Genomic DNA, 12175 nt, shown 5'->3' on the forward strand with positions numbered 1-12175 from the left:
ACCCCACCACAAGTGCTTTTATTATATTGTATTCCTTAGAATACTTATATCCAGCTTTATAGCTTTGAGAGGCTCTCAACACAGCTTATAAGAGATTTTCACATTTTCACAAGAATAACCACATTCCATCTGGTATCAGGATTGTTCTGGTGGCATTTAATGTCCATGTCCTTCATCTTTCCTGATGTTCCCCTTTCGCTCCCACCAGTGGTGTAGCATGGGTTGTCAGCGTCTGAGGTGTGGGGGCATGGGGTGGGGGCATGGGGCACAGAGGGGGGATTGCGCCAGCCCAAGCCCACACTGCAACAGTCTGACAGGAGATGGAGGAGACCTGGCGGTGTGCACAGAGTAATGCGAAGCAAGTGGAGGGAGAAAGAGGATCAAAGTAAACTCGCGAGGAGGGCAGATTTGAAGGCTGTGGTGCACTGTATGTGAAGGAGGCGGCAGCTGCCAGAGACCCTTGCCTCTCTTTGGGGTGGCAGTGCCAGCACCCTCCCCCTCCATCTTGTCTGGTGTGTGCAGGCGTCCCATCGCCGGCCACAAAGAGAAGGAGGCGCTGCCACCACTCCAGCCCTGAAGGCCTGATCCAGGCATGGCTTAACGTGCTTCCTCACGGCTCCAGCCTTGATGAGGGAGCCTGCTGTCCTCACACTGCTTCAAAAATCTGCGCCTGGGGCCATGGTGTTATGTACTTAAGTTCTCACCCTGGGCCAGCAGGGGGATACTGTAGATAGTTTTCACTCATGTCCACATATGCAAATAAGGGCTTGAAAGTGACGTTCAGTGATTGGATAGTTACAGAATGTTGTTACAGTTCTAATGGAGCTCTATATAAGCAGGTTGGCTGAACCCTTCAGTTCAGTTCTGTTCTGGCCTGTGAATAAACAAGAGCTGTTTGAAGAATCGCCGTGTCGGCTGATATGTTCACCCACAACTTAACACATGGCCCCACTGCCCTTCCCATGCTACACCTCTGGTTCCCACCAGTGGCAGATCTTGGGCTCTGAAATTTAAGCGGCGCCCCGTGTGATGCCAAAATCCTGCACCCCTCTGCTTCTCACGCTCCGTTCTAAATCAGAGTTGCGGAGCCCCTACCGAACCACGCCTAGTTCAGCTGAACCTGTCCCACTCCTTTAAAGCTACTTCTGCTCCCACCTACTAGGCAAGAGAGACTTTGACAGCTGGATATGGGAAAGTAAAGAGCTGCGCATTCACAATGCCAGAGCTCAGCAGGAGAGATTCTTGTGAGGACTTTTTTAAATACAACAACAACAAACTGATGTAGAAATGTAGCCAACTGAACCGCTTGGGAAAAGGAGAAACCGAGAGAAACAGAAATAGTCCGATTGGACTGTTCCTATCCCCAAGGAGGCTTGGCTGGAGTTGACATTAAAGGTTTTTGGATTTTTTTGAGCACCAGGATTTTTAATTTGACCAGGCATTTTAACTGTTTTCATAGCCATTGTTCTGCTTAACAGTTTTGTATTTTTATTGCCTCACAGTTTTAGTGTTGTTTGAAGGATGTCCTAGTATTTTCTTCTTCCTAGAATCCATGGTGAAATATACTCAGAGTCGCAAAGTGATTTCATGCTCTTTATTCAGCTCATAGTGGTGAGGAGGAATGAATGAAAGTCCCCTCAAAGTATCTGCTTTATATACATTATTTACACAGTGGGCTGCACATGATTGGCTAATTCCGGAATTCTACTGTAAGCCAATCAGGTTGTGGATTCACTTCTATCTGGAGCATGATTGGGTGGTTCCTGCCAACCAATCATACTGCTGCATTGTTCTAGGACCAACCAGACTGCTGCATTCTGCATCCTATTGTTCTAGGACCAATCAGACTGCTGCCTTTTGGATCCTATTGTTCTAGGACCAATCAGACTGCTGCAGTTTGGATCCTATTCAACTCAGTACATAACACATGGGCTCATGGATTTTAAATAAATAAACAAACAAATAAATAAATATTAATTTATAAACTGCTTTTATGCCAAAATGACTACTCACAGTGCGGGAGATTAGCAGGATCTCTCAGTTGAATTACAGTACTGTAAGAAAATAAAACCACAGTGACCTGAGTTAACTGAGCATTTGGGATTCTCTCTCTTAAAAGCCCTTACTAATGTCGATAAATAGCACTAGATTTTTATTCTGCTGTTTTCATTACCAGTGCTGCCTGGGCTATATAGACGTTTCTTGTATCATGCCTGCTGTAGTGCTGGTTTTCCCTGAACAATATTATTCTCCTGTACGAACAGTAATTTATAGTTCTGCTACCTTTCCTTTCTTATATTAATAATTGTTTTACAGATAACATTACAAGCAACTTGTAAGGAGTCCTGTACCTTACAAGCGACTGCAAAGGGAGCCAGACCAAATAGTGAGGCCGTAATTCAGTCGCAAGGCTGAGAGATTCACTACCACATACCCAAACCCGTAAGCTATATTCTTACAGTGTGGGACATTAGCAGGATCTCTCAATTGAATTACAGTATTGTGTTCCACCTGGGACTCAACATTGCAGTGTACTTAACATTGTACTACATAAAGAGGTCTGGGAGTAATGACTTTTTATAGTAATAGGGTTTTCCCCTCCCCTTTCTTTCTTAAATCAAAAGTAGGTTTAGAAAATGGTCATTTCTATGACACAAACAGAGCTTAAAAATACAGCTCTGGAAACACACACACACACACACACACACATACTACCAACAACATTTAATCATGTTCTTTGCTCAGAATGAGCAGTATGCAAATGCTTTTGCTGGTGAGGAAATAAAGCTTTTTTGAAATTGTTTCAGATTTCCACCTTCCGCAATTTGTTTGCTTCCAAATGTCAGAAATGAAGCCCTCTTTATTAGGCACACCCAACAATCGGTTTCTTAGAGCTATAAAAATTAAATTGGGCGATTGGGTAAGAGGTGGATTTTTTTCCTCCTTTGAGGGGAAAACCGCCTTGAGGACTTTTTTTAAAAAAAACAAACAAACCAATCCCACAGTGTATAAATTTCATTAAATAAATAAATAACAAACACCTTACAAATTAAGGGGACGAGATTACAAAACGTTGTCACCTTAGTCATATTACCTCAGGGATCGTTCACCTCACACTATCCTCTTGTGTTTGCGGCGTTTGCCTCTGCAAACACGGCTCTTTCTTTATAGGTTTGGATATAAACAACGAATTGCAAGCACTTTGAAAAAAATAACAAATCTTAGAGAGTTTTTGGATTACATGCTGAAATTTCCTCAGAGACAGAGGACAAAACATGGCACTATTCAGGGTTTCTTTTTCAGATGGAACTTGCCGGAACTCAGTTCCGGCACCTCTCAGGTGTGCGCCATTGTCATTCTAGGAGAACGAGAGAGGTGTTCAGGATGAGTTCTGGCACCTCTTTTTCTAGAAAAATAGCACCAGATCTACTTTTTTATTGGTATATGCTTAAATTCAGTTACGTCTTGACACGTGGAGATACAATACAGCTTGATATGTGGAGACTATTCAAATATTTATAATGGGAGCGGCTAACCCTCAGTTTAGGAATCTGATTTGGTCCTCCCCCAAGCAGTTTTTTTCCCTGGGCCTCAATATCCCATCAATTTTGTCAGCAGTGGGGGAAAAAAGTTAAATTAGAGACATCACTGGGGTGGGGAGGGACACCGGAAACCACACTGCCCACATTATTAGAGTCCTCATCGGACTACCATGTTGGTTTTAGAATGAGGGAAGACAGTGGTAGAGTTGCCATACATATAAGCTCATGAGGAACAAAATGAAAAAAAGAAAAGTTATCTTCTGGTATGATAAAAGAAAAGATTTGAGGGGGGGGGGGGAAGCCAGACACAACAGAAATAACTCCCTCCCATATATTTTTCTTTTTAATTAATATTTCATGATCAGTTAACCAGCAGTCTGTTATCCTCCTAATAAAGCAAAGGTATTACAGCTAATAAAAAAATATTTATGGCCACATTTTTATGTTTTAATCAAGGGCAAACCTCTCGACATATTCTTTTTTAGCTGCTTGACATTGCACATGATTAAGTAAAAAAAATAGCTTTTTATGCCGAAAAGGAAATGCTCGTTGAGGTTAGTTAATTAACACATCGTCCTTTAGAAACGCAATAAATCCAGCGTGATGAAGAAAGAGTTGAGAATAATAACTAGATAATCTTGCGTGTAGAATCTGCATTGGACACAAATTCCGCTTGGTTTTGGGAGTCTTGCTTTTTTCTGGCAGAGACCTGATGGCTACACGGGCAGGATGAAGTTAAACAGGTTCAGAAGGAGGGTTTTTTAAAAAATGGTTTCAAAATCATGTTTTCATAAGGTCACGTCTTTGCCCTGCACAAAAATACCCCCAGTGTTGATTCTATACAGTGACTAAGGGTGAAATCCTAAATACTTACCTGGGAGAAAATCCAACTGCATCCAGTGGAACTTACTTCTGAGTAGACATACGTAGGACAGCAATGTTTTAAACAACAATGTTTTCCTGAGCTTTCTCTAGCACAATGCCATTGCCTCAGTCCAAAGCAGGAAATAGGTGTGTGGAAACAGCACGGAGAAATCCATTTGCACCACACAATGTAGGTGAGGACCCCCGCCATCTTGGCCTGTACATCTCTTCTTGCACACAAGTATATCTGGACATCTGGGATCTGTGTATCCTATATGTAACAAATAATTTATCTGAAGTATTGCTCCGATTTCTTTTGTTGCTTTCAGCTTTTGCTCCTGGACTTTAGAGCTGAGAAGGGGGGCAGCAGTGTGTCTCTGTGTTTTCCTTTTAAGATTTATTTACTGAAAGTTGTTCTGTGCCACCTGTCAGGGCAAAATCCTCCCAAGAGCCAGTGTGGTGTAGCGGTTAAGAGCGGTAGTCTCGTAATCTGGGGAACCAGGTTCGCGTCTCCACTCCTCCACATGCAGCTGCTGGGTGACCTTGGGCTAGTCACACTTCTCTGAAGTCTCTCAGCTCCACTCACCTCACAGAGTGTTTGTTGTGGGGGAGGAAGGGAAAGGAGAATGTTAGCCGCTTTGAGACTCCTTAAAGGGAGTGAAAGGCGGGATATCAAATCCAAACTCCTCCTCCTCCTCCTCTTCTTCTTCTTCTTCTTCTTCTTCTTCTTCTTCTTCTTCGCGGCTTGCAAAAGGCAATTAAACACATAAAGCAATTTCAAAGCAGGTTTTTAAAACAATGTTTAAAGCTGGTTGCTACCCAATTCACAGCATGTAAAGGTAAAGGGACCCCTGACCATTAGATCCAGTCGTGGCCGACTCTGGGGTTGCGGCGCTCATGTCGCTTTATTGGCTGAGGGAGCCGGCGTACAGTTTCCGGGTCACATGGCCAGCAGGACTAAGCTGCTTCTGGCGAACCAGAGCAGTGCATGGAAACGCCATTTACCTTCCTGCCGGAGCGGTACCTATTTATCTACTTGCACTTTGGCGTGCTTTCGAACTGCTAGGTTGGCAGGAGCAGGGACCGAGCAACAGGAGCTCACCCCATCGCGGGGATTCGAATCGCCGACCTTCTGATCGGCAAGTCCTAAGCTCTGTGGTTTAACCCACAGCACCACCCGCGTCCCACATTCACAGCATGACTAAAGCTCAAAAGTTTGAAACTACCGTATTTTTTGCTCTATAAGACTCACTTTTTCCCTCCTAAAAAGTAAGGGGAAATGTGTGTGCGTCTTATGGAGCGAATGCAGGCTGCGCAGCTATCCCAGAAGCCAGAACAGCAAGAGGGATTGCTGCTTTCACTGCGTAGCTATCCCTCTTGCTGTTCTGGCTTCTGAGATTCAGAATATTTTTTTTCTTGTTTTCCTCCTCCAAAAACTAGGTGCGTCTTGTGGTCTGGTGCGTCTTATAGAGCGAAAAATACGGTAATTAAGATGAAAACACCTTTACAGATACGGCTCCGAGGCGGAGTGGCAACTTCACCCTCAAGTCTTTCTGCAGATAGCGTAAGGATACAGGATGCTAGTAATGGGCCTGTTTGCAACACCCCAAAGCACCAAAATAAGCCAATTCATCTCGACTCTGGACTCCAGGGACACAGGGAGTGGACACTCCGGCGACAAACTGATCAAATGGAAAGAATGTGCAGGGAAGCCCAGGTGGCTGTCCTGCAAATGTCCACTAGTGGAAAATCTCCTTTACAAGCAGCTGAGGTAGCTGCCCCTCTAAGGGAATGTGTTATCAGCCCTACAGTGGATGATTTCCCTAAAGCTAGGTAGGCTTCTGAAATGGCCACCGTGAAGACACCTTGATATGGAGGAGGAAGAAACCTTGCAGCCTCTATCTTCTCCATTCTTTATTTCGTTCAAGAATGGAGAAGAGAGCTTCCAATTTATGGAAGGCTTTAGTCCTGTCAAGGTAGAACCTGAGGGCCCCGAGGATGTCAAGGGAATGCCAAGCCCTTTTCTTTTCTGACTTTGGATTGGGACAAAAGGACGGCAAAACAATGTCTCGAGACCTGTGGAACAGGGAGTTGACCTTCGGGATGAATGATGGGTTGGCCTGAATACCATTTTTTAAAGGGATCCTTTCATCCTGTACTTCATAGCATTGCCTTGTCTGATAAATCACACCTTCATTATTATTATTAACTTCTCTTGGAAGCCTGAGTTCGTTCTGAGCTTTGGCTTGCCTGACCTTCTCCCTGCAACTGTTGGCTACTTGTGTATACTTTACTTTTGTCCATTCCCCTTTTGTCCATTTCTTATACATACACCCTTCTTAAATCTGATGCAGCCATATCAGTTTCTTTAGATGCCTCCCACTTTTCTTTCTGCTTGGAATTGCCTGCGTTTGGGCCTTCAGTATTTCAGCTTTAAGAAACTCCCATCCATCTTGGACTCCCTTTTCACTGAGTATTTCTGACCTCGCTCGGTAGTTCCTTAAGCTTTTAGAAATTGGCCTGTTTGGCATGTGTGACTGCACTCAGCTTTCCCTTGCCTTTGTGTAATGAATCCCAAGAGGACATGATCATTTCATCTCAAGGTTCCCAGTACTTCCACTTCATTGATCAGTTCCTCCCTGTTGGTGAGGACCAGGCCCAAGATATATGATCCCCTTGCAGACTGTCATCTTCTCTGACAGTGCCCTGCTGCACTACTCTTTGTTTTAGCCAGTAGTATTCCAGTGCAGCAGCTCAAAAGAACAGCCTGAAAACCCTTCTTTCCTAGCCTAGTTTAGGATCATGATGATCCCTTTCAAAGACCACTGATTTGAGAAATGGTCCATATAATAAGTGCTGACTGAACAATTACTATACTAGCAGGCTAGTAGTGTTGATGTTTGCTCTGCTAATTGTACTTAATTTACTGTGACTTTCCCCCAGAGGTTCCTGTTGATTTGAGTGTGTTATGATACTGTGCCAAGATATTCCAGTGGGAGAATACATCAATTAAAACACCCAAGAGAATCATTACAAGAGCGATCTGTACAATGAGCTGCTGATAGGCGCAGCCCACGTTGTGGTTGGTGTGGAAATTCAGAGCCCTCGGTAGGAACTTTGCAAATCATTAAGGTTTGGAAGCTACTGCTAAGCACATAATTTTGGGGGGATTCAGTCTTACTGATTTGTGAGAACATGATTCAGTAGGTAGTACCCAAGCCACTGAATTATTTTGGTGAGCTAAATTTTAGCTATGGTGCAAGTAACCATGAGGAGAAGTTTATTGAGTTTGCATTTTAAGATGAACGTACCTAATTCTCACTTCCCAACCTCACAGCAGAACCAAAACACAGATAACCTATGAAAGTATCACTCTTAGGAATTTTGCAATGCAGTTCTCCAGCTGAAAATGCATACCAAAAAGTGAATATTAGGGAACAATGTACACACAAAGGTATTTATATTAATGAAAATAGCATACAAAAGTTTACGTATTGCATTATGGAAAGTTCACTTGCATATGTGTGCGCGCCCAGATATGTGGATAGTAATATTAACACAATCTATTTTAGAGTTCATAGTCAATGTAGACAATATAATGAGACGTTGAGGAGGAAATTGTGTTTTAGATATGTTTGAGTCCAAGCTGTTTAAAGTTTAGTTTATTGTCCAATAAATTGGAATTGTGCTTGGATGAAAATAAGAAGCCACTGGAGTACAGTACTATAATATGTGTCTATTGGCTCACTTTCATGAAGAACCAATATTCACTAGTTTCAGTTTTAACATTTTGTAAGTCATCCTTAGTGCAAAGATAGCACTTGAAGCAATGTTAGAATGTTTTGCACAAGCCGAAACTTCCACACAGAGCAGCTCATAAAGAATGCAGCACACGGTGATGTAATCCCATGCATATTTGCTCAGAAGTAAGGGCTGTTGTCTTAAATGGGCTTTCCTCTGGCACTGTGGGTTAAACCACTGTGCCGCTTGGGCTTGCTGGTTGAAAGGTCATAGGTTCGAACCCTGCGATGGGGTGAGCTCTCGTTGTTCAGTCCCAGCTCCTGACAACCTAGTAGTTCGAAAGCATGCAGTGCAAGTAGATAAATAGGTACCGCTCCAGCAGGAAGGTAAACGGAATTTCCGTGCGCTGCTTTGGTTTCACTAGAAGGGGCTGAGTCATGCTGGCCACATGACCCGGAAAAACTGTCTGCGGACAAATGTCAGCTCCCTCAGCCTGTAAAGCGAGATGAGCGCCGCAACCCCAGAGTCGTTTGCGACTGGACTTAATTGTCAGGGGTCCCTTTACCTTTACCTTTAAGGGAGTTGGATTGCAGCCTACCTTTCAACTGACAGACCTGGTGACTTTAAGCTCGTTCCATTTTAAAAATGCCATCAGGTGAAATCTAATTTATGAAATGCCTACCAACTCATAAAGAAGCGTCTCTTTTTACACTTCAAGGGAGACGTCAAAAGTATTTACTATGGTTTGCAAAGCTGCATCCTTTGCCTCTCTGCCTACTTTCTGCACCCGCTGCCCATCACTATAGAGTTTGGATCACCTGCCTGGTTGTCTTTGTCTTTGTGTCTCCATCCTTGCGACAGAGATTAGCGAAAGGAAGGGTGAGAAGGATGATGGATTTTTAGGTGGTCTTGTGAAAGACATTTTGATGAGAAGCCAGGTGTCCTTGATGCCTGCCACAAGATTTATTACAGTCCTCTTCAAGCAACTCATGCTGAGCATTCCTGAGTAATTAGAATTCAGCCTATCAGTTGATAGGCACTGACCTCTCTTTGCAGGCCGCTCTGAAGTGTCTGAGCATCTGTGTTGCATCCTTCGAACCACTCAACCTTACCTTTACTGATGCAACCCGGTAGATATTTTATGACATGTTGCCATGGCACAAAGACTGCACAAGCTGTACTACACAGTACTCCAAGCCCGGGGCTACTGTGGGAAATGCTTAGTGCTTGAAGTTTAAGCTAAATAATACGGTCTCTTAATGAGCTCATGTGGACTGCAGATCAAAAGCACAAAGAAAAGGTAAAAAGTTCATCTCACGTGCAGAGTATGGATGTCCGAAGCAAACCTTTGAAAGACTCTCACTTGTTGGGGCGACTGAAGAAAAGCATTTCACTTTAAAAGGCTTTGTAGATTTAGGCTGGGGCTGTGGTGAAAGTACTCATTGTTTTTCATTATTGCTTTCAGCAGTGCTGAAAAAATGCTTCCTTTTCCTCACTAATTTATGTGTTACATACCTTGCAGAAATGGTTACTTATTTTCTTAGAGTGCCCTCACTCGTGCTTACTTTCAAATGCCCTCATGTGCCCTAGTGAATTTCAGTCCTATGTGAATTCTGATTTGGTGGAGGTCACCTATATGACTAATCCAGAAACAAAATACAAAGCAGCAGCCAAGCGAAAGAATGGCATGGACAGGTTTGGAAATGGAAAATCAACATTTGTACAGTGTTAGCATACAAAGAGGATGTGAAGCTGTGGCTTGGGGAGAGCCGTGTAGCCTGCAGAGAGATGTGATGTTGGGGGAGTCCCAAGAGCCAAATAGAAAGACGGGGGGCAGGGGACATATAATCCCAGGGCCTGAGATTCCCCATCCATGATATACGCCATGCCTCCAGTTTCAACACCAAATCCTACTTATGGTTTCCTGACATACCTGATGGTAGTGAACTGTGATTGGGTGCTGAGTTAATTGATATCCTATGCTCTATCATGGAGATGCCAGCAGGGTGGGTGTTGCTCTGGTTTCAGCTATTTTTGAAATTTCCTGTGTGGTTTGTGCTGTTGACAGGGGCATGTCCATGGATTAAAGTATAGGATACAGCATAAATGTGCATATCTCCATTCCATTTCAGCCATTCCACCAGTTTATGTGGGATGTTTTAGTAGTATAACTGCTGTGGTGGAAGTATAACGAGTTATTAATAATAATAATAATTTATTATTTATACCCCACCCATCTGGCTGGGCCTCCCCAGCCACTCTGGGCGGCTTCCATAAAAACCAAAAATACAATAAAATATCACACGTTAAAAACTTCCCTGAACAGGGCTGCCTTAAGATGTCTTCTGAATGTCAGGTAGTTGTTTATCTCTTTGACATCTGCTGGAAGGGCGTTCCACAGGGCGGGCGCCACTACCGAGAAGGCCCTCTGCCTGGTTCCCTGTAGCTTTGCTTCTCGCAATGAGGGAACCGCCAGAAGGCCCTCGGCAGCTGAGATTATGGGGCTTCCACCACCTAGACTCCACAACTGTTGGATATTCAGTACTGGATTATGGCCTGGGTTTATTTTCTCTTCAATACAGGAGAAATCAAGCTTATCTTAGAGGTAAGAAAATCTTGAATTCTGCAACCAGACTCCTCCCAACAGAAAGACTAGCTCCTTCAATTCAGACCCCATCAGGAAGATAGGAAATCCTGCATTTATTGATTTGATGTCAGGTCTTATTTATCAACTTGGTTTTCAGATCTCACAAGGCAAAATATGAGATTTAACAACGTTTTCTCTTCAAGATTCTTTTAAAATCATAGCTACAGATGGAACGTTCGATATACAGAAATAAAAATTGGGGGCCTAAACTGGGTGAAGTAGTTGTAAACCTTGACTACATTAAATCTTCTTTTGCAACTTCTGTTAACTAACCTTGAGTACGCCAAACTTGTTCCTTTTTAAACAAGGGATTTTGACATTGTTTGGTTGCTATCAGAGTTTTTGGGAGACACATCTTTGGTTCATTGCACAATTATAGTCATGCAAATTATTAGATCTCTGGCTCATAACAGTTTGTATAAACTGTTGATCTTGTTCAGTGCAGGAGTATCAAATAGGTAACTTAGCATAAGTAGCAGGACTGGAGGCATTTTTTTCGTATTGTATTAACACAACTGGAAAAGGTGAAAATTGATTTCTTGAGAACTGTGAAAATATCCCGTCTGCTGCTTCTTTTTGATAGGGGTTGACCAAAAATGCTTAGTATTGTCAACTCAAAAGATTTTTTTAAATGTGCAAAATTTGCATCTCCTCAAATCATTGTATTGGTTTAAAAGTGTGTAATTAAAAATCTAGAGGCTTCTCTTCCTGCATCAAAATTTACATCCCTTGGACTTTAGGATTTGGAGAAGGGAAGAGAGTATGGCAAAATATTGTGAACTGAGAAGACAACCTTTCTGTGCTGAATTTTTCAAAGGCTGAATCAGTCAGTGAATCTGTGGTTGCATCAATAGTTCTTAGCAAGGACAACATTACACATTGCAAGGAAGACCTTCGGTTTCCAACTCAAAGTCTGCTTCATAATGACAATGTAGGGAGGGAGTTATTTGGAGGGAACCATCAGCTTAACAATTTCTCCCCTCTAAACATGCCTTCCTGGTCATTTTTCTGTTGATTTCTCCACAGTGGTGTGTGTGTGTGTGTGTGTACTTGATGGAAGAAAACATGTGGGGGCATTTTCAGGGTAGAATCAGCAGGCAGGAGAAGAGTTAAGTATCCATCTCCCAACCTGCTGACTGTCTTGCACAAATTCAGACCTCAGCACCTCTCCCAGATTTGCATTAGCTTGTCAAACACAGGTCTGAGGACACATGTTTTCTGAGGAAACATCTACGGTAGTTATACCCTTGTGCAAGATGAAAAGATGCAAGAGGACACAGGCCTCCTGCACCGTCAATATTTGTGTAGAAGACGGTATTTCTGCAGCCTGAATGACAAAGCTATACATACTGAAATGTCCACTTCTACACAACTATTCGTG

The sequence above is a fragment of the Podarcis filfolensis genome (genome assembly GCF_964270895.1).
Source record: "Podarcis filfolensis genome assembly, chromosome: 7".
Taxonomy (NCBI): domain Eukaryota; kingdom Metazoa; phylum Chordata; class Lepidosauria; order Squamata; family Lacertidae; genus Podarcis; species Podarcis filfolensis.